The sequence below is a fragment of the Rhincodon typus genome, chromosome 1 (assembly GCF_021869965.1).
Source record: "Rhincodon typus isolate 14 chromosome 1, sRhiTyp1.1, whole genome shotgun sequence".
NCBI classification, from domain to species: Eukaryota; Metazoa; Chordata; class Chondrichthyes; order Orectolobiformes; family Rhincodontidae; genus Rhincodon; species Rhincodon typus.
Window position 1 is genome coordinate 85,354,148 of NC_063332.1, and position 26,699 is coordinate 85,380,846.

Consider the following 26,699-nt stretch of genomic DNA (forward strand, 5'->3'; position numbering starts at 1 on the left):
CACCTTGTTATCTCAGATTATCTCTGCAGTTTTCTATGGAAAAGCCATGATGGGCCATCTGTTCCGGTGTCAGCAACTAGTTGGACAACTATTGCAATAGATGTTCACTTGACTCCTGATAGACGCCGCCCCAATGCTTTTGTGTCAACTTCCTGGATCACAGCAGGATTTCCGTATAGGTTTGCAGCCGAGACATGTTCTCCACGCAGGGCTCGCATCTGTGTTTCTACTTCTTCCAGGGTCGGTAGGCTAGATTCCACCCCCTCCCCCCTTCCCCCTTCCAGAGGGAAAACCGAGCCGCTCAGGGCAGTGTTTCTGGAGGTGGAGTGGTGCCTCTGTGTACCAGCCTCAGCTGTGAAAATCCACGCCAATGAGTGTGCAGCAGGCAAGTGCAATCAGTTTGTCTTTACTTTCTGAACACACAGCATGCTTTTGAAAAGATCGCTTATGTTTACCTCTGCTGGATAATACATCTACAAATGTAATTGAAGTCCCTCATCCCTCCGCCATTTCAGTAAATGTCTTCTGCATTACCGCTGAAACCTTGGCATATTTCCTGAGATCTGATCCTTGGGAGCAGACATAGTACTTTTACAGAGGCCTAATAAGTATATTTTAAGGGTTTTATCTTAACTTACCTTGCTTTGCACACTATGCACCTATTTACCAAGCAATAAAGGATCACGTTATTTTGTGAGTCCTGATGAAGGGTGTAAACCCGAAACGTCGACTTTCCTGCTCCTCTGATGCTGCCTGACCTGCTGTGTTCCTCCAGCTCCACACTGTATTGACTCTGACTCCAGCATCTGCAGTTCTTGCTATCTCCGTCGTTATTTTATTCACCAGACTTTACAATTTATCCGGCCACATACAAATATTTGTATTGGACTGTCAGCTGTTACTGCATCATTTTAAAAATTGTATCATTTAATGTATAATTTAATTTTTTCCCGATTTTCTTTAATGTATTCACACTTTGCTGCATTAAATTTGTGTGCACGTTATGTCAATTGATGTCAGCTTTAAGTCTGCTGCTATTCCACTCATTGCTTACCACATTGCTAAGCCTGTGCTTCTGCAAACTTGATAATTATGCCCGGTATAACTAAGATCAAGTCAAGGATGTATACCAAAATGGCTATAAGGCAGGAATGGATTGATTAATTCCTTTAGAACCTGAGATGAGGATCTTACAGCTCTGGATGAATGAAATGGAACTATTACCAGAACTAATACTGTTCCTCTTACCATCAGTACTATGTATTTTTAGACAGTGACTTGGAAATGCAGGATATTATGAATACTTACTTTGTGTCAGTATTTGCAAGAAACAGCTGATTTGTAAATCCAAGGAAACTAGTATTATATCAAGGACAGAGACTCAAGATTAAAATTAGCAAAATATATAACATTATAGAACATGATAATATTAAGATAAATACTCCCCTCGATTCGATGGTTTTAAAGTGAGAAATTTTAAATTCTGTGAGAACAATGCAGATAATCTAACGATAACTTCCATCTCTTGATGTGGGACCCATGGAAAATTATATACACCACTCCACAGTGTAAACATAGAAAATAACAGGGGTAGGTCATTCAGCCCTTGTAGTTTGCTCCACCTTTCAATATGATCATGGCTGATCATCCAACTTGGTATCCTGCTCCTGCTCTCTCCCCATACCCTTTGATTCCTTGAGAATGGTGAAGATGAATAACTAGAGAATTATCTGCTGTGGGATAATTACTGGTATCTATAATCAAGGACAGTGTGACTTCAGCTAAGTAGAGAGAACCAACTTGGATTTGTAAAAGTAATGCTGATGAACTTGGTAATATGTTTTGAAGAGGTAAGCAGCCTGTAGGGGAATTTCTACAGATTTTATTTATGTGGGCTTCTCGTAGGCATTTAATAAAGTCCCTCATAGGAAATTGCTAACACTGATGCTCAAGGATTTGAAAATAAATTAATGAAATAGTTAGGAAATTTGCTGAATGGCAAGGGCAGAAAGGAGGAATAATGACCAGGTACAGATTGTAAAGAAGGTGCTTGGCATGCTTGCCTGCATTGCTCTGACCACTGAGTATAGCAGTTGGGATGTTTTATTGCGGTTGTACAGGACACTGGTGAGGCCACTTTTGGAATACTGTGTACAGTTCTGGTCATCCTGCTATAGGAAAGATATTATTAAATTGGAGAGGGTGCAGAAAAGATTTACAAGGATGTGACCGGAACTTAAGGGTTTGGTTTATAAGGAGAGACTGGGTAGACTGTGACTTTTTAAATTGAGCACAGATGGTAAAGAGGTGACCTTATAGAGGTTTATAAAATTGTGAGGGGCATAGATAAGGTGAATAGCAAAGGTTTTTTCCCCTGTGCAGGTGAATTCAAAAGGGCATAATTTTAAGTTGAGAGAAGAAAAGATGTAACAGGAAGCTGAGTGGCATCTTTTTTCATGCAGAACATGGTTTGCATGTGGAATGAACTGCCAGAGGAAGTGGTAGATGCAGGTACAGTTATAACATTTAAAAGACATTTGGACAGGTACATGAATAGGAAAGGTTTAGAGGAATATGGGTCAAATGCAGGTAAATGGGACTCGTTTAGTTCGGAAACTTAGTTGGCATAGGCGAGTTGGACCGAAGGGTCTATTTCCGTGCTGTATGAGTCTATGACTCTACCCAAGTTGGCAGAATTTACAACTTGGATCCATGTTGGTGCCTCAGATATTCACCATTTGTTTTATGATGGGATAGAAAGCCACTAATCCAAATTTACCAATAACATAGAGGTGTCACAGTTAAAATTGTAGATGGAAACATGATATTACGAAAGGTTAGTGAAGATAAAGAAAGGCTGGCCTTGAAGTAGCACCATTCAACCGCAGGCTATGTTGAAGAACTTTATAGCTAGTGAAGTACTGTTTTCTTGTGTTGTAGGAAACATGACAGCCAAATTCCATACAATCAATATGTATGATAATCTCTTTTGTGATGTTAAATGAGGGATAAGTTATGAGAATGGGTTAAACTTGGCAGTTCAAGTACACAAATACTTAAGATGCGGACATGCTGGTGTTGAACTGATATCAGGTGACGAAGAAGCATTGCTCTGAAAGCTTGCGATTTCAAATAAACCTGTTGGATGATAAACAAAGTACAGAAGATATAAATTAAAATAATTAAAGGGTACAGCAAAATACTAGGCTTTACTTCCTATGTTTCAGTCCTTTAGACACACAAGTCATGCTTCAGCTATTCATTACCTGGAACACTGTCCTAGCATTATTTGGCCTTGGAGAAAGTGCCTCCTAGATTTACCACAATGAAACTTGGGCAGCAGGTATTTATACTGAGAGATTACACAAACTAGAAATATGTTCCATAGAATTTGGACGATTTCTAGCTGATTTAATAGATTGTACAGGGAAACCACTTCACCGGGTGCAGGGGAACAGAATCAGAATTAAGTGACTTCTCTAAAAATTACAGCCAAACTTTTATCGAGTATGGGAATCTTGTCCATGTGCAACAGTTGATGCCAGATCAGTTGCGACTTTTAAAGGTGTGGCTTATTTCGCTGTGATTCTAGTTATCTGAAAGTATTCAGGGGTATGAGTGATTATGTGAGGTCAGGTTGCAGAAGAGCAATGATCTCATTTATTAATAGAACAGCCTGCAGGAGCTGAAAGCTGCACTGAGAGTAAAATGGAGCTCATGAACTTAGTCTGCCTTTTGTGAGGTATAACTGTAAAAACCTGTGCGAATTTGTTAAAGTACAGCTATAATTGCAGCTGTTTCCGTTGTTCCTTGTGATACAACTCAATATTGTACAATGTGAGTGAGTCTCTCTGCGTCAGTGCACATCACTGGCCCATTCTCCCCCCTCCCCGAGCTCCTGCACCTGTCAATCAAACCTCCCATCAACATCCGGGTCCCCGCATGACTTCATCTCCATGCGCCGCACGCGTGCGCGTTGAAATTGTTGGCGCCAAATGTAACGGCAGAGAGGGAGAGTAATCTGATCACCATCATGGTGAGTGCGGAGAATATTCTCACCGGGGGGGGGGTGATTGGTGAGAGAGGAGGAGAGCACGGAAAATATCATCATTATCACTACCACTGGGGAGAGGTGGGAGGAGGAGGAGGAGGAGGAGGAGGAGGAGGGAGGGCAACGGCAACGGCAACGGGAGCATCACCGTCACACCCGGGGGTCAGGGGGCACCCACCGCGATGTTGGGAGGCGGACAGTCCAGGGTGTGTGCCCCCCCCACGGGCCCGTTTACTAGCCGTTACACCTCCCCTCCCCTCCCGCGGCTATGAAAACATTTTTCCCGGGTTTCAGCCAACGTGGGGTTCAGTCTCCCGCTGCTCGGCCTGTCTCATTAACCGTCTCCAGTGACAACAAGGTGCAGGGCTGGATGAACACAGCAGGCCAAGCAGCATCATAGGAGCAGAGAGGCTGACGTTTCGGGCCTAGACCCTTCATCAGAAAAGGGGGAGGGGAAGGGGGTTCTGAAATAAATAGGGAGAGAGTGGGAGGCGGATAGAAGAGGGATAGAGGAGAGGAAACAAACAGGTCGAAGAGGCAGGGATGGAGCCAGTAAAGGTGAGTGTAGGTAGGGAGTTAGGAAGGGGATAGGTCAGTCCAGGGAGGACGGACAGGTCAAGGGGGCGGGATGAGGTTGGTCGGTAGGAGATGGAGGTGCGGCTTGAGGTGGGAGGAGGGGATAGGTGGGAGGAAGAACAGGTTAGGGAGGCAGGGACGAGCTGGACTGGTTTTGGGATGCGGTAGGGGGAGGGGAGATTTTGAAACTTGTGAAATCCACATTGATACCATTGGGCTGCAGGGTTCCCAAGCGGAATATGAGTTGCTGTTCCTGCAACCTTCGGGTGGCATCGTTGTGGCACTGCAGGAGGCCCAGGATGGACATGTTGTCTGAGGAATGGGAGGGGGAGTTGAAATGGTTCGTGACTGGGAGGTGCAGTTGTTTAGTGCGAACCGAGCGTAGGTGTTCTGCAAAGCAGTCCCCAAGCCTCCCCTTGGTTCCCCGATGTAGAGGAAGCCACACCAGGTACAGCGGATGCAGTATACCACATTAGCAGATGTGCAGGCGAACATCTGCTTGATGTGGAAAGTCTTCTTGGGGCCTGGGATGGAGGTGAGGGGGGAGGTGTAGGGGCAGGTGTAGCACTTCCTGTGGTTGCAGGGAAAAGTGCCAGGTGTGGTGGGGCTGGAGGGGTGATGTAGAGCGGACAAGGGAGTCCCGGAGAGAGTGGTCCCTCCGGAAAGCAGATAAGGGTGGGGAGGGAAAAATGTCTTTCGTGGTGGGGTCGGATTGCAGATGGCGGAAGTGTCGGAGGATGATGCGTTGGATCCGGAGGTTGGTGGGGTGGTACGTGAGGACGAGGGGGATTCTGTCTTGGTTGTTTTGCGGGGAGGGGGTGTGAGGGATGAGTTGCGGGAAATGCAGGAGACACGGTCCAGGGCGTTCTCGACCACTGAGGGGGGGAAGTTGCGATCCTTGAACAACGAGGACATCTGAGATGTACGGGAGTGGAATGCCTCATCCTGGGAGCAGATGTGGCAGAGGCGAAGGAATTGGGAATAGGGGATGGGTGGGAGCAGGTGTATTCTAGGTAGCTGTGGGAGTCGGTGGGCTTGAAATGAATATCGGTTTCCAGGTGGTTGCCAGAGATGAAAACAGAGAGGTCCAGGAAGGAGAGAGAGATATCAGAGATGGTCCAGGTGAACTTACGGTTGGGGTGGAAGGTGTTGGTGAAGTGGATGAACTGTTCAAGCTCCTCGTGGGAGCACGAGGCGGCGCCGATACAGTCATCAATGTAGTGGAGGAAGAGGTGGTCGGAGGAGAGTTGGCGCCTGGCCTCGGCAAAGTAGAGATCAGTGTGCCATACTACAACTGCACCGCCCTTGTCCGCTGGTTTTATGGTGAGGTTCGGATTGGAGCGGAGGGCTGCACGTTCTGTGGGGGAGAGGTTGGAGTGGGTGAGAGGGGTGGAGAGGCTGAGGCGGTTGATGTCATGACGGCAGTTAGAGATGAAGAGGTCAAGGGAGGGTATCAGGCCTTGGGGTGGTGTCCAGGAGGAGGGGGTGTGTTGGAGGCGGGAGAAGGGGTCAGTAGACGAAGGGTTAGGCTCACGATTAAAGAAGTAAGCGTGGAGTGGAGGCAGCGGAAAAGCTGTAGTATGGCGCACTGATCTCTACACCGCCGAGGCCAGGTGCCAACTCTCCGACACCTCCGTCTACCGCCCCCTTGATCATGACCCCACCCCTGACCACCAAACCATCATCTCCCAAACCATCCACAACCTCATCACCTCAGGTGACCTCCCACCCACAGCCTCCAACCTCATTGTTCCCCAACGCCGCACTGCCCGCTTCTATCTCCTTCCCAAAATCCACAAACCTGACTGCCCTGGTCGACCCATTGTCTCCGACTGTTCCTGCCCCACCGAACTTATCTCCACCTATCTCAACTCCATTTTCTCCCCCTTGGTCCAGAAACTCCCCACCTACGTCCGTGACACCACCCACGCCCTCCACCTCCTCCAAAACTTCCAATTCCCCGGTCCCCAACACCTCATCTTTACCATGGACGTCCAGTCCCTAAACACCTGCATTCCCCATGCAGATGGCCTAAAGGCCCTCCACTTCTTCCTGTCCCGCAGGCCCAACCAGTCCCCCTCCACTGACACCCTCATCCGCTTAGCCGAACTCGTCCTCACCCTCAACAACTTCTCTTTCAATTCCTCCCACTTCCTACAGACAAAGGGGGTGGCCATGGGTACCCGCATGGGCCCAAGCTATGCCTGCCTCTTTGTAGGTTATGTGGAACAATCTCTCTTCCATAGCTACACTGGCCCTAAACCCCACCTCTTCCTCCGCTACATTGATGACTGTATCAGCGCCGCCTCGTGCTCCCACAAGGAGCTCGAACAGTTCATCCACTTCACCAACACCTTCCACCCCAACCTTAAGCTCACCTGGACCATCTCTGATAACTCTCTCTCCTTCCTGGAGCTCTCTGTTTTCATCTCTGGCAACTACCTGGAAACCGATATCCATTTCACCCACCAACTCCCACAGCTACCTAGAATACACCTCCTCCCACCCACCTTCCTGCAAAAATGCCATCCCCTATTCCCAAGTCCTTCGCCTCCGCCACATCTGCTCCCAGGATGAGGCATTCCACTCCCGTACATCTCAGATGTCCTCGTTTTTCAAGGACCGCAACCTCCCCCCCAACAGTGGTCGAGAATGCCCTTGACCGTGTCTCCCGCATTTCCCGCAATTCATCCCTCACACCCCCTCCCCGCAATAACAACCAAAACAATAACCCCGTCGTCCTCACGTACCACCCCACCAACCTCCGGATCCAACGCATCATCCTCCGACACTTCCACCATCTACAATCTGACCCCACCACCAAAGACATTTTTCCCTCCCCACCCTTATCTGCTTTCCGGAGGGACCATTCTTTCCAGAACTCGCTCCACACTTCCCTCCAGCCCCACCACACCCGGCACTTTTCCCTGCAACCGCAGGAAGTGCTACACCTCCCCCTACACCTCCCCCCTCACCTCCATCCCAGGCCCCAAGAAGACTTTCCACATCAAGCAGATGTTCACCTGCACATCTGCTGTGGTATACTGTATCCGCTGTTCCTGTTGTGGCCTCCTCTACGTCGGGGAAACCAAGCGGAGGCTTGGGGACCGCTTTACAGAACACCTACGCTCGGTTCGCAATAAACAACTGCACCTCCTAGTCGCGAACCATTTCAACTCCCCCTCCCATTCCTCAGACGACATGTCCATCCTGGGCCTCCTGCAGTGCCATAACCATGCCACCCGAAGGTTGCAGGAACAGCACCTCATATTCCGCTTGGGAACCCTGCAGCCCAATGGTATCAATGTGGGCTTCACAAGCTTCAAAATCTCCCCTCCCCCTACCGCATCCCAAAACCAGCCCAGCTTGTCCCCACCTTCCTAACCTGTCCTTCCTCCCACCTCTCCCCTCCTCCCACCTCAAGCCCCACCCCCATCTCCTACCTACTAACCTCATCCTGCCCCCTTGACCTGTCCGTCCTCCCTGGACTGATCTGTCTCCTCCCTAACTCCCCACCTACACTCACCTTTACTGGCTCCCTCCCCACCTCTTTGACCTGTCTGTCTCCTCTCCACCTATCTTCTCCTCTATCCATCTTATATCCGCCTCCCCCTCTCTCCCTATTTATTTCAGAACCTCCTTCCCCTCCCGCATTTCTGAAGAAAGGTCTAGACTTGAAACGTCAGCCTTCCTGCTCCTCTGATGCTGCTTGGCCTGCAGTGTTCATCCAGCTCTACACCTTGTTACCTCAGATTCTCCAGCATCTGCAGTTCCTACTATCTCTGTAGAGATAACCTGCTGCCCATAATGAAGGAGATGCTTTAGAAAGTTAAGAAGCTGATAGTATTTCCGACCATGAAGCATTAACTGCTGTCAATAATCTGATTCAGATTAGCATAATACTTTGGGGGATGACAGACATCACACGCAGAAACTCTACCTGTCCCTCAGGGTGGGGAGTGTGATATTTGCTGATAGCATGTTTTATCTGATGTGGCAATGCTAACGTTATTTCCCGTAACATAAGAAGTTTCTTATGTCATCCTCAGTATTTACCGTCAAGAAAGGAATGGATGCTAGGGAACTTTGGGAAATAAACAGTGATGTCTTGAAGAATGTTCACAACACAGCAGAGGAGATGCTGGAAGTTTTAAAGCACATTAAGGTAGGTAAATCCCTGGGACCTGATGAAGCGTATCCCAGGAGTTTGTGGTAGGCTAGAGAGGAAATTGCAGGGCCCCTAGCAGAGATATTTGTATCATCGACAGCCACAGGTGAAGTGCCCTAAGATGGGAGGGTGGCTAATGTTGTGACATTATTTAAGAAAGGTTGTCAGGTAATTCCTGGAAACTATAGACCAGTGAGCCTGACATCCGTGGTGGGTAAGTTGTTCGAGGGGATTCTGAGAGACAGGATCTATGGGCATTTGGAGAAGCAATGACACATTCGGGATAGCACGGCTTTGTGCATGGGAAATCATGTCTCATGAAGTTGATTGAGTTTTTTGAAGGGGTGGCTGGGAAAGTGGGTGAGAACAGTGAGGTAGACGTTGTCTACATAGACTTTATCAAGACCTTTTGACAAGGTACTGAATTGTAGGTTGTTGAATAAGGTTAAATCTCACGGGATCCAGGGAGAGCTAGCCAATTGGATACAAAATTGGCTTGATAATAGAAGACAGAAGGTGGTGGTAGAAGATTGTTTTTCAGACTGGAGGCCTGTGACCAGCGGTGTGCCACATGGATTGGTGCTGGGTCCACTGCTATTCATCATTTATAGAAATGATGTGGATGAAAATTTAGGAGGTATGGTTAGTAGGTTTGCAGATGACACAAAGATTGGTGATATAGTAGACAGTGAAGATGATTATCTGGGAATGCAGCAGGATCTTGATCAAAGGCATCTGGAATGGAAGATGAATAGGAAGGTTTTAGAGGGATATGGGCCAAATGCTGGCAAATGGGACTAGATAAATTTAGGATATCTGGCTGGCATAGACAAGTTGGACCGAAGCTCTGAGTCTATGATGTGAAGGTGCCAATGTTGGACTGGAGTGGACAAGGTCAGAAGTCACATGACACCAGGTTATAGTCCAACAGGTTTATTTGAAATCACAAGCCTTTGTAGCACTGCCACTTTGACAGGTGAAGTGTAGAGTGTCAAACAGGTGCAGAATTTATAGCAGAAAGATCAAAAAATCATACGAATGGTATAAATGGAGTATCAACAGGTTGAATAATAACCATTTCAAAAGTGTGAAATGGTGTGAGTAAAGTGTCAACAGCTGAATAACAAGTGAAGGGATGACCTATGATCTGATGAATTGAGGCCGAGAGATAATTACAAAAAATTAGAAAGAAAGTAGTGCTGGAGACAAACCAAATGGCTGGAATAACATGATGGGTATAAGAGTCGCATGTCAAGGATTTAATCAGGATTACTGTCTCATTTAATCAGAATGTAGATTTGACACTCTTGATCACCTGCACAGACCTATTATTCGGCCTGTCAACATGCCACTCTCACTATTTGTGTGATCTTTTGATCTCTCTACTCACTGATCTCTCTGCCTATACATTCTGTGCCTGTGTGCTTCTTTCTCATTTCACCTGATGAAGGGGCAATGCTCCAAAAGCTTGTGATTTCAAATAAACCTGTTGGACTATAACCTGGTGTTGTCTGACTTCTGACCTTCTCCACTCCAGTACAACAGCGGCACCTCCACTTCATCTCTTTTCAATTCCGCCATGATTCTAGAAAGCCGAGTCAAATCTTCTGACAGATGCTTCATGACTGGTTGGTTGACAATGGTTTCTTTCTGAATCTTTGAATGCCTTGGAACTGGTTGACCTCTTTCTCTGCATTACAATCCAGCTGTCCAACCAACTGAACTAACTGACTCCTCCTAACAGCATAGGTTCAATTCCTGCACTGGTTGAGGTTACCATGAAGGACTCTCCTTCTCAACTTCTCCATTCACCTAAGACATGGTGACTCTAAGGTCAAATCACCACCAGTTATGTCTCTCTCTCCCTCTCTCTCTCTCTCCCTCATGAGGAAGCAGCCACATGGTCCGATAGGTCAATGGCACCTTTACTGTTTTTTAATGAACTCTTCGTGTTACCTAAAAGATACCAAGGTCAAGTCATGCATCCAGGCTCAAAAGTGAGAATTGTTGATGGTGAGACACATACACATCTTCAACTGTCTTATTTTACTATTTACTCTCTGCAATTTTACTAGTATTAGATCTTTGTTTGTGAAAGTTAGCCCACCTGCACCATATACTGTCATGTGTATAGGCTGTAACTTCTGTCTCTTCACACATGGTATTTGATCTGATAGGACATTCATCCATCCCAGGCTTAAAATTAATGAGATGTCCGTTACTATAAAGGAGTTCTGTCAAATTCAAGTCAGTTCTAGAATCTCGACAGTGTGGAAGCAGGCCATTCGGCCCATCAAGTCAACATTAACCCTCCAGAGAGCATCCCACCCAGATCCACTCCCTACCCTATCTCTGTATTTCCCACCCTACACACTATGGGCAATTTAGCATAACCAATCCACCTAACCTGCACGTCTTTGAACTGTGGGAAGAAACCCACGCAGACACAGGGAGAATGTGCAAATGCCACACAGACCGTTGCCTGAGACTGGAATCTAACCCAAGTCCCCAGCACTGTGAGGCAGCAGTGCTAACCACTGAGCCACCATGCCATCCTCTAGAAATGTCTCGTTACCTTTTCTATCAATGACAGACCAACCTTATTGAGTTATTTCTGTGAGTAACTTCAAGCTAAAACTGTGTCCTACTTCTGCACATCTTCTGGAAGTACCCTATTCTTTTACAAATGTAGCATTTTTTTGTCATAGATGGGCAGTGCTCGTATCTCTGTCTTTATTCCACAATGCTAACACTGTTTTGTTCAGTCTTCACTTTACGTTGTCTTGTCATGTGTGTCTGTACAGTGTTTGTACCTTATAAAATGAATAGGTTCTGGCACCCTTGCCATTGTAACATTGTCCTTCTCAGGATCTGCTCGTGAATCTTGCTGACTTCATCTTCCAGAACAATTTGAATATCTTTCTCCAAAAGTCAAAACTTCTTTGAACTGTAATAAGTCTGACAAAGTGTCATCAATCATTCTGGCAACAGTTCTGCGTCTTACAAATTCAGACTTAGAAGCTCCACAGTCACAGTTTTCCAGCGATCTTTAGATTAGTGTTGCTGGCTGCTTGTTTACCTATGCACTTTCAGTTAAAAGCTGTCTGTGTCTTTTTAAAGTGGTAATGATTATAATGCAATAAACTCGCTGTTATGTTCTGGCTCAATTTTTTTTTACCATTGTTACCTTGAGGTATTTATGCAGCAATATAAATCAACATGTCTTGTATTACAGTATCAATCATTGGTGGCTTGTGGTGGGGGAATGTGCTGTCACCAATTCTGCACTCTAGATATTTTTAGTCAACCTGTTCAGACACGCTATGGCACAGGTCTACAGCAGGTAGGTCTTGACCTAGAGGTGGGGACACTACCACTGCACCACAAGAACCCAATTCTCTTTTTTAGTCTTTTGTGGAAAAAATTAATCAGGTTAGATAGCCCCTAATGGGGCAGTATAACAAATACGTGACCAAATAGTTGACAGAAATATATAAAAAGTGAATCAAAACTTACTAAACTTTACTAAATCAAAATAAGATTGTGCAGGGATGATTCATCCTAACCCTGTGGTGCCCTCCAGCTTCTAAAAACCTCTATCAATAATTAATTAATTTTGTAGACACCACATCCTCACTCTCAACATTCACCTAAGTGCAGACAACCATGAACAATCCTCCTTTCTGTGCTGAGTCTACGATCCTATCTAATTAGCAGTCATACAGAATAAACTATTATTATGTCTCAGCAAACATTATAGAAATAGATAGGTGTCACTACAGGCAGTGAGGCACAGTAAAAATACTACCAGGAGCCATAGATGACATGTTTGGCTGCATACTGACTTTGTGTTTGACTAGCTCTTCTCCACTCAAAGACGGTGTCATCAACATGAGTTGTAAGGAGTTATAAGTTATAAGGCTATATAGGCTGGGACTTTTTTCACTGGACTGTAGGAGGTTGAGGGGTGACCTACCAGACTAATCCCAAAACTCCAAGACCTGGGTTTCGGCTCCACCCTCTGCAACTGGATCCTTAGCTTTCAGACCGCAATCAGTGAAGATAGACAATAACACCTCATCCACGATAATCCTCAACACTAGCAACCCACAAGAATGCATTCTCAGCCCCCTACTGTACTCCCTGTACCCCCATGACTGTGTAGCTAAATTCCATACGAGCGGCATCCACAAGTTTGCTGATGACACCACCATGGTAGGCCGGATATCAAACAATGATGAGTCAGAATACAGGAAGGAGATAGAGCGCTTGGTGTCATGGTGCAATGATAACAATCGCTCATGGAATGTCGGCAAAACAAAGGAACTGATCATTGACATCATACAGAAAGGAGACGGACACGCCCATATCTACGTCAATGGAGCTGAGGTGGAGAGGGTCAAGAGCGTCAAGTTGCTAGGACAGACAATAACTGACAACCTGTCCTGGACTTCCTACATACATGCGATGGTCAAGAAGGCACAAGAATGTCTCTTCTTCCTCAGGCAGCTTAGGAAATTTGGCATGTCCATAAGGACCCTCACCAACTTCTATAGGTGTGCCAAAGAAAGCATTCTATCTGGGTGCATAACAGCCTGGTATGGCAACTGCTCTGCCCAGGATCATAAGAAACTACAGAAAGCTGTGTGCACAGCTCAGACCAGCTCCAAAGCCAATCTCACATACATGGACTCCATTTACACTTCTTGTTGCCACAGAAAGGCTGCCAACATCATGAAAGACCACTCCCACCCCAGTAATACTCTCTTCCAACCTCTTCTCCAGGCAGAAGATACAGAAGTTTGAACACATGCGCCAACAAGTTCAAGAACAGCTTCTTCCCTGCTGTTATTAGACCTCTCTATCTCCAAATAATGTTGAGCTTGCTGATGTTGATCTTGCTTGTGCACCTCCTGTCCAGCCGTAACATTGTGTGCCTTGCCCTATCTAAGCACACTATGATCTGTATGTCCTTGTTTGCTATGATCTACCTGTACTAATCACAAAACAAAGCTTTTCACTGTACTTAAGTACATGTGACTACAATAAATCAAATCAAATTAAACCTTATAGATGTTTATAAAATCATAAGAGGTTTAGATAGGGTGAATGGCAGGTATCTTTTCCGTAAGTTGGGGGATTTCAAGACTAGGGGCATATTTTTAAGGTGAGAGGAAAAAAAATTTTAAAAAGACATGAGGGGCAATTTTTTTACACAGAGAGTGGTTTGTGTGTGGAATGAAATTTCAGAGGAAGTGGTGGATGCAGGTACAGTTACAATGTTTAAGTACACAAATAAATGTTTGGAGGGATATGGGCCAAGTGCAGACAGGTGGGACTAGTTTAGTTTGGGAAACTTGGCTAGCATAGGCTGGTTGGACCAAAGGGTCTGTTTCCATCCTGTATGACTCCATGACTCTATAACAGATTGCCTGGAGTTTAATCCTATTTCCAAAATTAACTCTTTCTTTTAATTCACCTGTGGGACGTGGGTGTTGCTGGTTGGTCAGCATTTATTGCCTGTGGTGGTGAGCTGTCTTATTGAACCACTGCAGTCCATCAGCTGTGCGTTGACCCATAATGTGATTAGGGAGGGATTTCCTGTTTATTGACCAAGTGACAATGAGGGAATAGTGATATATTCCAAGTCAGGGTGGTAAGTGGCTTGAGTGGAACTTGCAGGTGGTGGTGTTCCCATGTATCTGCCTCCTTTGTCCTTCGCCATGGAGGTGTTTGTGAGTTTGAAAGGTACTGTCTAAGGATCTTTGGTGAATTTCTGCAGTGCATCTTATAAATAGCACACACTGTTGCTACTGAGCATCAGTGCTCAAGGGAGTGAATGGTTGTGGATGTGGTGCCAATCAAGCAGGTTGTTTTGTCCTGGATGGTGTCAAGTTCCTTGAGTGTTGTTAGAGCTGCAGTAATCCTGGCAAGTGGGGAGTATTCCATCACCACCCTGACCTTGCTTTGCAGATGGTGGACAGGCTTGGGAAGTCAGGAGGTGAGTTACTCGCTGCAGTATTCCTAGCCTCAACCTGTTCTTGTGTTTATGTGACAAGTCATTAGAGTTTTTGGTCAATGGTAACCCCAAGGATGTTGATAGCAGGGGATTCAGTGACGGTAACACCATTGAAGAACAAGGCGCAGTGGTTATATTGTCTCTTACTGGAAGTAGTCATTGCCTTTAAGAACTATTTATGTAGGGGTTTTTGTGAGTGCAGAGCACCTTGTCACTTGATCACTGACGAATTCATGTGTTTTCAGTGAATAACAATTTGGTAAGATCACATCTAATCCATTGTAAGTGTAAATATCTAATACAAAAGGAATGTTTTGGTAAGTTTTTGTATATAAATACCTTGAGTTGGGAATATTAACAGACAATTCATTCCACACACAAACCACTCTCTGTGTAAAAAAAATTGCCCCTCACGTCTTTTTTTCTTTTTGCAACGAAATTGCATCCGGATGTCCATTTCTCTCCAATGCCATTGTAAACAATGCATATCCCTCAACATGACCTAATACTTATTCCAGACCTTCAGACAAAGCAGTAGTAAACCAAGGGTTACAAAGGGTCTAGACACGAAACGTCAGCTTTCCTGCTCCTCTGATGCTGCTTGGCCTGCTGTGTTCATCCAGCTCTACACCTTGTTGTCTCAGATTCTCCAGCATCGCCAGTTCCTACTATCTCTGTTACAAATTAAAAAGTTCCTTGCAAAATTTATTGCAACACATCATCCTCCTACACTTCCCCCATCTGCAATCTGACCCCACCACCAAAGACATTTTTCCCTCCCCATCCTTATCTGCTTTCCAGAGGGACCACTCTCTCCGTGACTCCCTTGTCCACTCCACACTCGCCTCCAGCCCCACCACACCCGGCACTTTTCCCTGCAACTGCAGGAAATGCTACACCTGCCCCCACACCTCCTCCCTCACCTCCATCCCAGGCCCCAAGAAGACTTTCCACATCAAGCAGATGTTCACCTGCACATCTATTAATGTGGTATACTGCATCCGCTGTACCAGCTGTGGCATCCTCTACATCGGGGAAACCAAGCGGAGACTTGGGGACCGCTTTGCAGAACACCTATGCTCGGTTCGCAATAAACAACTGCACCTCCCAGTCGCGAACCATTTCAACTCCCCCTCCCATTCCTCAGACGACATGTCCATCCTGGGCTTCCTGCAGTGCCACAATGATGCCACCCGAAGGTTGCAGGAACAGGAACTCATATTCCGCTTGGGAACCCTGCAGCCCAATGGTATCAATGTAGATTTCACAAGCTTCAAAATCTCCCCTCCCCCTACCGCATCCCAAAACCAGCTCAGCTCGTCCCCGCCTCCCTAACCTATCCTTCCTCCCACCTATCACCTCCTCCCACCTCAAGCCCCACCCCCATCTCCTACCTACTAACCTCATCCCGCCCCCTTGACCTGTCCGTCCTCCCTGGACTGACCTATCTCCTCCCTACCTCCCCACCTACACTCACCTTTACTGGCTCCATCCCCGCCTCTTTGACCTGTCTGTTTCCTCTCCACCTGTCTTCTCCTCTATCCATCTTCTATCCGCCTCCCCCTCTCTCCCTATTTATTTCAGAACCCCCTTCCCCTCCCCCATTTCTGATGAAGGGTCTAGGCCCGAAACGTCAGCCTTCCTGCTCCTATGATGCTGCTTGGCCTGCTGTGTTCATCCAGCTCTACACCTTGTTATCTAAAATTTATTGCTGATTGTTTTTGAGGAAAGTTCAATGATTGGATCCGGTGCTCAAATCCACTTTCTCTAATGGCACTTGAAGCATGAGGCGTGTGTCAAAGGCAGTTATTCACATGTGATTGTTACACAGAGGCTGAAGTGGATTCCCTGCATGTTGAAATGTGATCTATATTCCAGGAAACCATGTGTGTCTGTGGTACCACCCTGACAATTGAGGACTTTGTCTTTTAGGCAGTAGACAGCGAGCCAAGTTGTTTGTCAGTACTATATGTTGCAGACATTACACATAGCTAACATTGGTCTCCAGTGGTAGATGGATTATGTGAGAGGTGATTGAAGGAGTGATGAGCATGTATGGCATCACCCTACGTAATGTGTACTCCCGTGCTTTCCAAACCATTCCCGGTGTGATCCCGTTTTATTGTCTCAGATTTTTGGTGACCCTAAGATTTGGAGTTCCAAGAATTGCTGAATGGGTATGGCCAGGTATTGCCAGGTGGGCAAGGAGTTAAGCAAGCCCCATTTTTCCCTCCTTTATGCCCTCTCCCCCTCATTCATGATTTCATTTTCCTCTTCTTCATCCCCTCACTTCCTGTTACACCCTCATTTCCCCCTACTTTATCCTCCACATCTGCCCATACAGCAGCGGCTGTAATTCCTCAGTGCAGCTATTCATGGAGAGCATCTGTGTCAGAAATAAACAGCAAGACAATACAGGTAGGCAGTGACATAGTGGTAATGTTACTGGACTAGTAATCCAGAACCCCCAAGGTGGATGGTGGAATTTGAATTCAACAAGAAACTGGAAAAAAGGGCAAGCCTAATGGTGACCATGGAACACAGGAACAGAGGTATGCCATTCAGCCCTTCAAGCCTGTTAAATGGAATCATGGCTGATCTGTGGCCTAATTCCTTATCCCTGCCTTTGGCCCATATCCCTTGTAACCTTTGCTTAACAAAAATATGTCCATCTTGTATTTAATATTAACAACTGATCCAGCATCCACTTCCATTTGTGGAAGCGAGTTCCAAACCTCTACCACCATTTGTGTGTAGAAGTTCTTTCTAATATCCCTCCTGAATGGTCTGGCCCTAACTCTCAGATTAGGTCCTCTAGTTCTAGAATTCCCAACCAGTGGAAACAATTTATCTTGATTGACGCTATATTTTCCAGTTAATAATTTGAAGACTTCAATCAGATCACCCTTGACCTTCTAAATTCTAGAGAAGGTAGACCTTATTTGCATAATGTCTCCTCATAACTTAACCCCTGAAGTCCAGGTATCATTTCTGTAAACCTACGTTGTACTGTCTCCAAGGCCAATATATCCTTCCTTCCAATTGTCATAAAAACCCATCTGGTTCACTAATGCTCTTTAGGGAAGATAAATCTACCATCTTTACCAGATTTGGCCTACATGTGACTCTAGACCCAGAGCAAGGCTTTTAACTCTGAATTAGGAATGGGCAACTTTTGCTGGACTGAGAAGGGTCTGTTTCCATGGCTGTATGACTCTATGATCAGCCAATAGCAACCACATCCCATGAATTAATAAAAAGAACCTAGGATCAGTATTGTTACAACCAGAAGTTGCTGAAAAAGCTCAGCGGGTCTGACAGCATCTGTGAAGAGAAATCAGAGTTAACATTTCCCTTTGAAGGGTCACCGGACCCAAAACCTTAACTCTGATCTCTCTTCACAGATGCTGCCAGACCTGCTGAGCTTTTCCAGCAACTTCTGTTTTTGTTTCTGATTTACAGCATCTGCATTTCTTTCAGTTTTTGTTACAACCAGGCCCTGGATGAGATTTCCCAATTTATTACCATTGCAGACAGGATGTCCCAAACAGTTAAGCTCCCAGGTGAGGAGGGATGAATTGATTCCCCTTCTTTATTACCCGTTCAATTGGTTGCAACAAAATTAATTCAAAATTAATTCCTTGTAGCTGCCTTTAATATAAACTTATTTTAAAAGGAGTCAATTTAACTAAGCCATCCTGAGTTAACAAAGGGTGAGTTTATTAATTATAAAACGCAAGAAGAATTAGAACCACACAGCACATACATACAGATTAGAAATAAGAGGCAAGACCAAAAAGATAAAAGTCAAAAGTAGGATCAGTCTCTGAATTGTTTGCAAAGAGCAAATAGTTGAATGTTGCTTATTTTGCAGTGAAGGTTAGCAGTAGCATTGATGTTGATGGATAAACAATAGTTTTCATGATCCTTATTTTTGCTGATTGGTTGAAACTCTGTAGAACACAGAACATAGAACAGTACAGCACAGTACAGGCCCTTCGGCCCACAATGTTGTGCCAAACTTTTACCCTAAACCTAAGGTCTATCTAACCTCCACCCCTACCTTATACTATCATCCATATGCCTATCTAATAGCCACTTAAATGCCCCTAATGAGGCCGACTCCACTACCCTCTCCTGGCAATGCATTCCATGCCCCGACCACTCTCTGAGTAAAGAACCTACCTCTGGCGTCTCCACTATATCTACCTCCACTCACTTTAAAACTATGCCCCCTCATAGTAGCTACCTCCACCCTAGGAAAAAGTCTCTAGCTGTCCACTCTATCTATACCTCTGATCATTTTGTACACCTCTATCAAATCACCTCTCATCCTTCGTCGTTCTAAAGAGAAAAGCCCTAGCTCTCTCAACCTTTCCTCGTAAGACCTTCCCTCCATTCCAGGCAACATCCTGGTAAATCTCCTCTGCACCTTTTCCAACGCTTCCACATCTTTCCATTAATGAGGCGACCAGAACTGGACACAATACTCCAGATTTGGCCGAACCAGAGTTTTTTATAGCTGGAGGATAACTTCACAGCTCTTGAACTCAATTCCTCTATTAATGAAAGCTAACACACCATACGCCTTCTTAACAACTCTAATCCACCTGGGTAGCAGCTTTCAGGGAACTATGGACATGAACCCCAAGATCCCTCTGCTCCTCCACACTGCCAAGAATCTTTCCGTTAACCCTGTATTCTGCTTTCAAATTTGTCCTTCCAAAATGAATCACCTCACATTTTTCGGGATTAAACTCCATCTGCCACTTCTCAGCTCAGCTCTGCATCCTATCAATGTCACTTTGTAACCTAGAACAGCCCTCCGCACTATCCACAACTCGACCCACCTTCGTATCGTCCGCGAACTTACTAATCCACCATCCACTCCTTCATCCAAATCATTTACAAAAATCACAAATAGAAGAGGACCCAGAACAGATCCTTGTGGTACACCACTTGTAACTGAGCACCATGTTGAATATTTTCCGTCCACTACCACCCTTTGTCTTCTAAGGGTCAGCCAATTCTGAATCCAATCTGCCACATTTCCCCCTATCCCATGCCTCCTTACTTTCTACATGAGCCTACCATGGGGGAACCTTATCAAACGCCTTACTTAAATCCACTGCTCTACCTCCATCCACGTGTTTGGTCACCTCTTCAAAGAATTCAATAAGGTTTGTGAGGCATGATCTACCCCTCACAAATCCATGCTGACTATCACGGATCAAACCGTGCCTATCTAAGTCATCATAAATCCTATCTCTTAGAGCCCTTTCCAATAATTTGCCCACCACTGAAGTAAGACTAACTGGCCTGTAATTTCCAGGGTTATCCCTATTCCCTTTTTTGAACAAGGGAATGACGTTTGCCACTCTCCAATCTTCCGGCACTATACCCATGGACAGTGAGGACGAAAAGATCATCGCCAAAGGCCCTACAATCTCTTTCCTCACTTCCCATAAAATCCTTGGGTAAATCCCATCAGGCCCAGGGGACTTATCTATCTTCAAGTTCCTCAAAATTCCTAGTACATCTTCCTTACTAACATCCACCTCTTCTAGCCTACCAGTCTGTTTCACACTGTCCTCCCCTACAACTAGGTCCTCTCAGTTGTGAATACCAAAGAAAAGTAATCATTAAGGACCTCTCCTATCTCTTTAGGCTCCGTGCACAAATTCCCTCTACAATCCTTGATCAGTCCTACCTTTTCTCTGGTCATTCTCTTATTCCTCACGTACATGTAAAAAGCCTTGGGGTTTTCCTTGATCCTATCTGCCAAGGTTTTCTCAGGCCCCCTTATAGCTCTCCTAAGCCCTTTTCTCAGCTCCTTCCTGGCTAACTTGTATCCCTCTAGAGCCTTTTCCGATCCTTGTTTCCTAAACCTTATATAAGCATCCTTCTTCCTCTTAACTAGTCGTTCGATCTCTCTCAAGAACCAAGGCTCCCTCACTCGACCGCATCTTCCCTGCCTGCTCGGGACAAACATATCAAGCACACACAGTATGCATTCCTTAAACAATCTCCACATTTCAATAGTGCTCTTCCCTGACTGCATCTGTTTCCAATTTATATTACCCAGTTCTTGCCTAACAGAATTGTAATTACCCTTCCCCCAATTATAAACCTTACCCTGCTGTATGTACCTATCCTTTTCCATGACTATTGTAAAAGTAACAGAGTTATGATCGCTATCGCCAAAATGCTCTCCTACCAACAGGTCTAACACTTGGCCCAGTTCATTGCCAAGCACCAAATCCAAAGTGGCCTTTCCTCGTGTTGGTCTATCTACATACTGTATCAGGAATCCTTCCTGAACGCACTGGACAAAGTCCCCTCCATCTAAACGATTACAACTAAAAAGTTTCCAATCAATATTTGGAAAGTTGAAGTCACCCATGACTACAACCCTGTGACTTCTGCACCTTTCCAGTATCTGCCTCCCAATCCACTCTTCCACTTCTCTGCAACTACTGGGGGATCTGTAAAAAACCCCCAACAAAGTGACTGCTCCTTTCTTGTTCCTGACCTCAACCCAAACTGACTCTGTAGACATATCATTCTCAAACTGCCTTTCAGTAGCTGCTATACTAGCCCTGACTAGCAATGCCACTCCCCCGCCTCTTTTACCACCTTCCCTATTTCTTTTACAGCATCTAAATCCCAGAACTTCCAACAACCATTCCTGTCCCTGAGTTACCCAAGTTTCTGTAATGGCCACAACATTGTAGTTCCAAGTACTGACCCATGCTCTGAGTTCATCCACCTTACTTCTGATACTTCTAGCGTTGAAGTATACACACTTCAAACCATCCCTGTGTCCACAATTACACTCCATCAACTGCATTTCTTTATTAACAACCTCACTCCCTGTTGTGTCAGTTGGAAAGCTGAATACTTCATCCTCTGAATTACAAATCCGGTTCCCCACCCCCTGCCAATCTAGTTTAAACCATCCTGTATAGCTCGAACAAACCTCCCTCCCAGGATATTTGTGCCCTTCCGGTTCAGGTGCAACCCGTCCTTACTGTACAGGTCCCACCTTCCCCAGAATGTGCTCCAATTATCCACATAATGGAAGCCCTCCCTCCTACACCAGCCCTGGAGCCACGTGTTTAGCTGCACTCTCTCCCTATTTCTTACCTCATTATCACGTGGCACTGGTAGTCATCCAGAGATAACTACCCTGTTTGTCCTGGACTTTAGCTTCCAATCTAACTCCCTGTACTCGTTTTTCACATTCTCAGTCCTTTTTCTACCTATGTCATTGGTACTGATGTGTACCATGACTGCTGGTTGCTCACCCTCCCCCTTAAGGATCTTGAAGACGCGATCCGAGACGTCACAGACCCTGGCACCCGGGAGGCAACATACCATTCGTTCGTCTTGTTCGCGTTCACAGAACCACCTGCCTGTGCCTCTAACCATTGAATCCCCCACTACAATTGCGTTCCTATTCTCCCCCTTTCCCTTCTGAGCCACAGAGCCAGACCCTGTACCAGAGACCCGGTCCCTGTGGCTGACCCTGGTAGGTCTTCCCCCCCAACAGTATCCAAAACAGTATACTCATCGTTGAGGGGAACGACCACAGGGGATCCCTGCACTGACTGTTTCCTTCCGTTCCCTTTCCTTACTGTCACCCAACTGCCTTCGTTCTTAGGGGTAACTATGTCCTTGTAGCTCGTTTCTATCACCACCTCTGCCTCCCGAATGATCCTGTGTTCATCCAGCTCCAGCTCCAGTTCCCTAACACGGTCTTTGAGGAGCTGGAGCTGGGTGCACTTCCCACAGATTAAGTCAGCAGAGTCACTGCTGTTGACTCTTACCTCCCACGTCCTGCAGGAGGAACCTTGCACTGTCCTGACTGCCATCCCCTCTAAATTTAAACTTCCCCGAAAGATTTGTAAAAAGTAGAGAATAACTTTCTTACCCTTTTTATTCTTAGGTTAGAGGAGGTGGAAGGGTGGGAGACACCACTCTTGTGCTCTCACTCCTGGTCTCCTCCTCCTCCACCGCCAAAACTGAAGGCCCCAAAGTGCTAACTGTAAGTTATTATACTCGCCACTGACCTTTCCAGCAGTCCCCTCGTGCTCTCTCCCGACTCAGAGGAAATCATTGTGCTTATTGACCCTCCACACAGAGTCTTTTTTTTTGGTTAGAGGAGGAGAGTGGGTGGGAGACACTACAATGTAGAGTTTCGGGTTTAGCCACTGCCCGAATATATGATTTTACCTTCGCAGCAATCCCCCCGCACTCTCTCCTGACTCCCGCCGTTGAACAAATGGAGGCCGCAGACTCACGACGTAAGTCTGTAGTTCTAATTCGTTTTGATTGCAGTTGAATTTCACCATTCTGAGTGAGACAGAGTCCATTTGTTATCCTCTTTTCCTAATGTCTGACTGTTAGCTAGCTGATTTCCAACACTTATAAAAACAGAGTTTTTATTTGAAACACAGGGGTGACCTTCACAGCATGCTAACATTCGAATCCAGGCTGGTACATGAAAACATTCTGTCACACTAACACACTGCAGAAGAGTTGAAACTAACTTTTAAACCCTGGCCCTGACTATTCTTCAAAGGGAAAACCACAAAACACTGCCTGCAGTTTGGGGCATAACACATTGGGCGTGGCTTGCTGTTGAGCTAAGAGTGATCAGCTTCTCGTTATCTTTGTTGTCACAACAGATCACAGTCCAGTCTGTGATAACAAGGTGTAGAGCTGTGATAGCAAAGCATAGGAGCTGCTTGGCCTGCTGTCTTCATCCAGCTTCTCACCTTGTTATCACAGTCCAGTCTGTTTTGTCTTGCCTCTTTTCCCCTTTGAGGGACTGTTGTTTGAAGTCCCCTTCACATTTGTAGATGTGACACTCCATGGGTCTCTCTCTCTCTCCAGACAGCTGCTTAACTTCCATGTGCAGCCATTTTTGGCTATAAGTGCCCTCTTTTAACAATATGCATCTTGGAATTATAAATTAAACATGTTCACAGTACTCTGAAGTTCTGACCCATGGTCATGATAACATCCAGATAAATATCGTGCAAGAGCCCAAATCTCTGACTAGCAGGTCGGAGACATTTTCAGAGAGGCCCAGGCAGCAGAAACCTACTTGTTGAAAGTTTAAGCTTCTTGCGCAAATTATTGCATGTGCACTAGTCAGGATTTCCAAAAGACCACAATGCATAGCAGCAACAAACGTCATAACATTTGCCATTGTCAGCACTGAAATATCCAGCCTGTTCGAATTAGGAGCTGAAGTCATATCAGAATGAGCCTCCTCTGAACATCTTGTCTCAAATAAGGTGACCAAAACAGTGCACAGTACTCTAGATCTGGCCTCACCATCACGCTCCACAACTGGATCAAAACATCCTCATTTTTATATTGCATTCCCCTTGCAATAAACAAAAACATTCCATTTGTAATTGAATTCAAATTTATCTTTACTAAAATACTTTTCAGCTCCCTCTAGTGGCCTAGAAGGTTTCATGATGTGGAGGTGCCAGTGTTGGACTAGGGTGGACAAAGTCAGAAATCACATGACACCAGGTTATGGACCAACAGGTTTCAAATAAACCTGTTGTATTATAACCTGGTGTCATGTGATTTCTTAGAATGTTTCAGACCAGTATGGTGTCACTAAAATTACACAGGTCCCAGGTTTATGTTATGCTCAATTTTCTAATCTCAGCCAGGGAAGGGGAAGAATTTAAAAAATCATCTGGGTTCTCCTGAACACTGCTTGAAAGTCACTGGAATTGATAAGATTGAGATGTTCACCATCAACAAAAAGCCTTGGCATATATTCAGCCAAATACTGAGTGGCATCTGGTAGCAGTGCCACAGCAAACAGCAAGAACATCTCATCAGTTAGTAGGGGATAACTAAAGCTTCATTCAACTGAATCAATTAAATTCACAGATGATCAAGTAGCCTGAATGAAACTGCAGTCAATGGGATTCAGGGAGAAAACTGATTGCTGTTTGGAGTCTAAGCTAACACAAATGATGATGGCTATGGTTGTTGAAGGTCAGTCACCTCAGCTCCAGAACATCACTGCAGGAGTTCCTCAGTCTCGTGTCCTTGGGCCAACCAGCTTCATCACACCCTTCCTTCCATCATAAGGTCAGAAGTGGTAATTTTTTCCAGATAATTGCACAATGTTCAGCACCATTCACGATTCCTCAAGATACTGGAGCAGTCCATGTAGCAAGACTTGAATAATATCCTGACTTGGGCTGACAAATGGTAAATAACATTCATGCCATACAATGGCCAGGCAATTACCATCTCCAACAAGAAGTTAACCCCTGCCCTTGACATCCTGGGCATTAACACTGACTAGAAACTTAACTGGACCACCCAGTCAGGAATCAGGAGAGTGACGGGATGCTTGCCAATTGCCTGGATGAGTACAGCTTCAATATAATTCCAGAAGCTGGACAGCTTCTTAAGATAAGACACAACACCTTAAGATCTCATGGAGTGAAGACTCTTCATAGTCTTAGCACAATATCTAACTAACTAGGCTAAGTTATATCTGATTGCTATCATTAAAGAAACGACATCTTGTTAAGTCAAGAACCTCTTCTTATTAAGACACGTTTTTGACTAGGCCATTTTATCAGGTGGCTTGGCCAAATAGGCACCTCATAAATGGAGGCACATCAGGGTCCAGTGGTATCATTAAAAACCCACTGAAATTATAATCACTGATTAGGAAGTGAATGTCCTGAAAGACAAATGTTAAACCTGCAGTTATGGGACAAGGAGAAGGCAATATAAGGAATTCTAAGCCTACAGTGCTCTAGGAATCCAATCCCCACCATCCAAATTGCAAGGGACAGCCTCCAAATTGTATCCCCTCATGCCCGAATGCAGCAAACTGAAAGGGTCAGCACAGCAAGTCAAGTTAGTCATCCACAACAAAAAGAAACTTGAGGGAATATTGGCCCCAGGGTAACTTGGCCAAGTGTCAGACAGTCTTTGAACCAACTGATCTTTGCCTGTCAGATGCCTGTTTCTGTCCATTTCTATCTTGTGGGATGTAACTGTTGTAACTGAATCAAAACTGCCCTCGCCTCAAAGTAATGACATGTTGGGGAAATTAACAATTGCCATGACTGACGTTGCCTGGATCTAGTTAAACTTAAACAATGACAAATTTGGATCTATAGCTGTCATTTATTTGGGTGCTACAAGTGCCCTTAGATGTCCAAAATAGAATGTGTATGTATAGTTCTAGCGCAGATCACTGCTGTCATTTTGATGAGGGCATTAGTTTGTGTAGTGAGTGTTCACCAAAGGTATGGAGAGTATGCAAATTGTAATGTTTATTTGACACCACTGCAGCAAATACCTCTCTTAAACCATAAACTGATTCAGCAGGGGGAAAAACACCACCCTCATACACAACACCAAAGGATCATTCAGGTTAATTGCTAATTGATTTTGACTGGCTTTTGCTATGATTGTACAAGTCATTATATAAAGTTCCTGAAAGTTGCTCAAGTCTTCAAGGAGTAGAGGTCTTTACCCTGACTTTAGAACTTCTGTGCAAACTAGTTGCTCCTTCACCTTGGAATGCAGCTTTGTCTGGGAGAATGAGTTGAGGATAGACAAAGTAGGACAAGTTGCTGGTAGAGGGAAAAGGAGAAGGGCTTTCACAGAAGGATGTATCAACCATGATGTTCAGGGAGCAAATCTTCAGGAGTACCTGGGGAACAGTGTCAAAATGGTGCTGTTGGTTGGAGAAGGAATTTGAAGTCGCTTTCTCTGAACTTGATCACTTATGTGAGATCCTTGAACTTTTTGCTGAACTGCATCCATATTTACTGAGTTTAACTGGCATTGACCACCAGGTCCCACTGCCTTTCTCTGGA

The 26,699-nt window shown here is 45.3% G+C and overlaps 1 protein-coding gene across 4 annotated transcripts in view; it reads right to left on the reverse strand.

Annotated features, from left to right (window-relative positions):
* The window catches only part of rfc1 (replication factor C (activator 1) 1), a 105,144-nt gene extending 81,944 nt beyond the window's left edge, over positions 1-23,200 (reverse strand). For 2 of the 4 annotated variants that reach the window (XM_020530095.2, XM_020530094.2), the window contains exon 1: positions 22,887-23,015. The gene's annotated coding sequence lies outside the window, so the exon portion shown is untranslated. Of the gene's footprint in view, positions 1-22,886; positions 23,017-23,049 lie in introns of those variants that run through there. The other 2 variants (XM_048595624.1, XM_020530096.2) reach the window with 2 other exon arrangements.
* Between the last annotated feature and the right edge of the window lie 3,499 nt (positions 23,201-26,699).